Source organism: Puntigrus tetrazona, chromosome 14 (assembly GCF_018831695.1).
Source record: "Puntigrus tetrazona isolate hp1 chromosome 14, ASM1883169v1, whole genome shotgun sequence".
Classification (NCBI taxonomy): domain Eukaryota; kingdom Metazoa; phylum Chordata; class Actinopteri; order Cypriniformes; family Cyprinidae; genus Puntigrus; species Puntigrus tetrazona.
In genome coordinates, this window is record NC_056712.1 from 12429072 (window position 1) to 12434822 (window position 5751).

Below are 5751 nucleotides of genomic sequence, written 5' to 3' on the forward strand. Positions count from 1 at the left end.
TTTGTAAAACAGCGGTACCTACGCGCTTGCCTCCATCTGTGAGAATTGCACATTACTTTCTTGGGGGAATTAATTAATTCAGCAAAGACCAATATTTAATATTAATGTCAAAAGAATGAATAAACTCAATGAAAAACGCAACATTAAAAGGGCTAGACTAATTCAAGGATGCTGGAGCAACTGTATGTTTTTTTTTTTTAGTTTTTAGTATGGTGTCCCATTGTAAATCACGAATAATGAATTAAGCAGCACAAAAGAGTGCAGAAAAGAGAAAAGTTTTAAAACCAAAACACTGTCTCCAAAGAAAAACAAAGAGCAAGTGAAGCCATGCATTACAAAGCTAAAGGGGCCTGTTTTAATACGACTTGCATATTCAATGCGGCCCAAGGCATGTTTGTATAGATATGAGAATTTGGAGACAACGCCTGTTGGAATCTGCCGAGACCTTTGCTGGAGTCTGTGAAGGTATACATAAAACATGAAAGGAAATAGTACATTATCATCATTCTACATTACCATATGAACATTACTGCTTAGTTGTATGGGTGTGCACATATTTGGACAATATTCAGAATTTAAGACTGTATGCGGAGTAGCATATAAATTACATTACCATCCTAAACGGATTAAAAATGCAAAGTTTTTTTTTTTTTTTTCCAGCCTGGTGAGATCATATCACAATGCAGCATACGATTTAAAATATTTATTGTGAATGCCTATAATTTCATTCACTTTAAAAAAAAAAAAAAAAAAGCACAGAATACAATAAGTAGAAGCGATGGCTATAGTTTAAGTCTCTTTTTTTTTTAAATATATCTTACTATATAGTGGTTTTAAAAATAAGTAAAAAATACATACATATACTATTTACATCTACATGAAAATTAATGGGCTCTGCGAGAATCTCAAACTCAAAACTGAGGTGACTCTGGTGAAAATATCCGCATAGCACCACGCATCCGTAGTGCTTGGGAAGGAAGCACTCTAGCATTGAAAACACTTGGCTGGTACTGGGTATGCGACGCAGGTGCACGCGCCAGAGTTTGCTAAGATCACTGTTGTTATTTCTCCAGCACAATGGCTGCATTCTGTTGGATAAATGAAACTCGTAGCCTATGTATTCTGCCCAATGCTAAAGTAACTATCAACAGATATACAGGAGTAGCTAGCAGTCAAATCGTTTTGAAGTAATTCTATAGTTGACCTATGATCTGTAAGATGACGTATTTGTGTTGAATTGACGTAGTGAGGCTGTTGTTTTATATAGTAGTCTTTTGTCGTAAGACTTATATATGTTTTGGTTAAAAATCAATAGTAGCCTATTTGTATATTGTTGCAAAACAAATAAGGCAATTCACGTAGTCAGCAAAACTTAGTTTTAAAAACTTAGAAATTTTAACGACAATTCTACATATGACTTACTGCATCAGTTAAAATGTAATATTCATTACAATTCTTAATTAAAATCTCAATTGCACGGAGATGCTGTTTTACAGCAATTATTACATCAGTGGTTCTAGAATGTTTGTGACTAAATGTCACAAAATAGAAAAACACTGTCAATGAATGTCATGTATTGAGGAATGAAACTCATAAATCAGGTGCTGAAATTAAACCGCATTTGATAATGACAAATGGTTCCTCTCTACCCTCCTCACTGACGATGGACTGATGTGTTGCCGCTTATTCCCACAGCATGATGGGATAGCATCAGTCTTTTGATGCTGGCCATCGCTGATGGCTTTGCACAGTGGGAGCTTCAGAGCTCCCGGATAGCTCGGACGACACAGTCTGCTGATGGCCAGGCTGGTTATACCTCACTAAGGAGCTCTGTACGTCTTGAAGAAAGCATAAAATGAGAATAAATGGTAGATGTCAATCCCAAAGGGGGAGCTGGTCATCTGGAGAAGAAAAGATGTATGAGCACATAAGGATGGGTAATTCCATCTCTTCACCAGGAGAGGAGACAAAATGACTTCAGCAACATCTGTGGTCTGTAGCGGGAGCATTTCTAGTTGTTTTTTGCTCTGGTTAAAAACGCTTTGTAGACTAAAGTTTGAAATTTTAGATCTATCTTTGTTTACATGATGGTATAATCATATATATATATATATATATATATAGAGGTCTATATACTTAAGATACTTCAGAAGTATGTCTTAAGGTAGATTAAGTATAGACATTTTTATGGTGTTATATTGTCATTTTTGGAACTTGCTTTTCATTGATTGATTTATTTTTTTTCACTAGGTATTACAGAAATTATAGCATATAGGGTTTTTCCCAGAATTATTTTAGCATGGCTGGAATCCTGTATTGAACAATCAGAATGCGGTACCGAAATCAGTTTTTTAATGCAATATAGAGCAGAATACGGAATGAACATGGAGATAAAGCCACTGTTTTTATCACATTTCAGTACCTTTGGGACGAAGCTTTTAGATGAACATTGACAGATTGCACTGGTAGAACTTTATTAAAGAATATATAGAAAATAAATCGAATGTAATTTCATTGATTTGAAGGCATTCTTCTTGATTAAAATGGCTCAACGTAATGACAAGGGTCTGCTGAACAGATCCTCATTGTGGCAGAGCAGAAAAATCATTTGTGTTTTATCCCCGTCTGGTGGGTTTGTGGTGAGGACAGAGTATAATCAATCAATGAAAGACAAGAGGAACGGAAATACTGGCTGCAAGGTTGTTAAGACAAAACGCTGTGACATTGCGAGGGACTGTACTGTCTGTAGTATGCATGATTTGGAAAGGGTTTAAGTAGCACTCGACAGCAATTTATAAAACTACAATAAAGTGCTTTGTCCATCCTGTCCATTGCAAAGATTAAAGTTTGAGCATGTTTGCCAGTCTCTGCACACTTTAGCTTTAAAAGTTGTGCCTCCCAAGCCATAAAATTAAAAGAAATAAAACAGAGGAGCTGGCTATATATTACCAACAAGGTCATCTTGTATTTTCCACTCTCGTGTTAGAGCAAATTTTGCACATCAGACGCAAGTTTGACAAATTTTGTTAATGAGGCTTTTGTCTTTTGTCTTTCTTTGGAAACTGTGAGCATTTCAGAGGAAAAGGTGCCCTCCCGAATACAAATTCAGGAGGATTTGGGATGAACTCCAGTGCAGAAGCCCACTCATATTCCTGCATGAGATTGTATAGATAGAAAAGCAAAGGAGATTTGTAAAATTAGTTTCAATGTTGATTTAAAGCATTCATTCACAGTGATGCTTTGGGTGTTATATGAATCACAAGGTTTGTTGATGAATGGGAAATGAAATAACTAATGACTGATTACTGAAGTGACTCAGTAAACTGGGGGTTTCCTTGGAGACAGTAAGTCAAAGCTTTCAGATGTTCGGAGTACAATGGTACGTTAAGAATTGATCTGCATGGCTTGCAAGCATATTTAACACATTCTACATGAATAAACCATGCAATACTGCAGAGATGTTTGCAGGCCACGCGGTCGGCAAACATAAACCGATATTAATTACAAAATATTGTCGACGAGAAAGATGAAACGTTGAAACAAATAGCAAAACAGTATATATCACCAGTGGGAAGCTGTAAAAAATGGCCCTTCATTTTTTGAATACATTTTAGTTTATTGCACCATAAATCCTGGCCATTGCTTTGCCAAAGTACAGCCCAAAAAAAGTAGTGTAGATATGCGGAAGGAAATATTGTTGATTAGGCCAAAAGAATGGACTTGCCCTTCCTCACCTCGTGTAATGGTTCACCCACCGCAGTCAAGAGGTTCGTAGTGAGTTAATGAAATCTCCAAATTTCCCCTTTGAGAAAAAGACTGTATCGATTGGAGACTGCCGGAGGAATCCAATATCTCCATGGTGATCAGATTAATCATTTCTGTTTGCACTTTAAATATTGGGTGGATGCGGTCAAGAATATCATATCTTTGATACATGAAACGCCCGATTTTCTGTCACCTCACCCCGCATAAACAAGAACATAATGCTTCAATGTCACAACAAACGCAGGCAGGGCGAGAAATGAATATTATGAGGGTTTTGTCAGCTTGTGCAAAGTGGGCATATGAATGGAGGGTGTTATTAGTCAAGATTGTGCTTTCTTTTATGTCCACCTCTATATCGATACTCGCGTAATCGATAAAAGCAATTCATCTTTAGCGATTCTCAACTAGCCGCACCGGTCGATGGAGGAGAGTTGTGATTCCCAACCCAAGCCAAGGAAAATTCATATCTAGAGCCACCATGTTGTGAGGATAATTTTTGAGGAGCCCATCAAGGACGCTTACTCAAGCATGCAAGTGTTGAGTAGTTAAGGACACATTACAGAGCGTAGAGAGATTCGAATTTTTCGAAATTGATCGAAGTGGTCCAAATCGCATGAATCAGATCAAGGGTAATGGTAGGCCTCATCTGGCAGACTTTTCTCCCTGACGTGGAATTGGGAGGGATAAAAATGAAGCGGTCGAACTGAAATGTATGGGAGCTGATCACTCTTTTGTGTAGTGCAGCAATCAGACGGAAGCCCCCAGGACTTAGTGTGAGGCAAATGTGGCCAATAAATCTACAGGTTCCCAGAACAGACTAATGAAAACTAATGGACAGCTTGTGAATAGACTCATCCATCCTGCTTGTTTTCCCTGACCGGCACGGTGTCAGATGTAACTGCCGTGCCTCTCTCCACTTTTAGGGCTCTTTAGACACAGGCTGTTCTCAGAGCAAAACACAGGCCACTTGAACAGACTACAGTGATTCTTTGAGTTTATGCTGACGCATGTGCACACAAATAAACATGCTTTGTGAAATAAACATCATGGTGGGCCTGCAAAACACAGGTTAATCCGGAGAACAGATATTTTGTGTGAAATTCCATTTCCAGTCTGTAAGGGGAACGTTTCGAGTGTATCGCGCCAATCAATTTTGAAGCCAGAAATTCAATGATCGCCAGTGATTACTGCTGTAAATTGCATTTCATCTGTGATTTGATACGGCTGGGATTAGTTGTGAATTATCAGTGTGTTGCCGATAATATGAACGGGCAGGGGCTCAAGCGATTGGAAGCACACACACACACACGCACACGCACATGCTCAGTTTGATCTCAGACCAGACAGCTGCACACACACACACTGAGTCCAAATAGAATGTGACTTTGATTTTTCACCTCATTTCATTCGCAACTGTCAAATTCGTTTCCATTCCGATGACATCTCCTTTACTGTGCCACAGCCGTTATGGTTTTGCTCACAAAAAAAAAGCGATGGAGAGAAGATAAGGCAGCTGTTGCCCCGGCACTCGTTCTCGTTGAGTGTCTGTTCTAGCGCTTCCCCCTGCGCCATTCAAATGACTCACGGCAGAAAACAATGAAGTCATGCAAATGCCCTCTCTGGAGTGCCTCCCTTCCCGTGGACAAAAAGTGTTGACAGGCCAACCTTGAATCCGTGTATGACCTCAGCTTCTGATTTCTGCAAGCTATTGTTGGCGCTTGAGAATGTAAAACCATGTTCGGCAACACAGACATTGCTGAATCTCAATCATTTGATTTGTGCACCTTCAGGAAAGATGCATTGTGCTTGGCAATTTGTATCTTTTTTCACTATTCTATGCCATTTTTGTTTTTATAAATAGTTTAAGTAGTGTAAAAATTCCAAATTTCAGTGAGAGAAGCATGTAACTTTCAAATTGTTTGTGGAGCGACTGCTACTTGTGTTGGTTATTTACCATAGTATAATGAATGATTTCAATTAATTTAT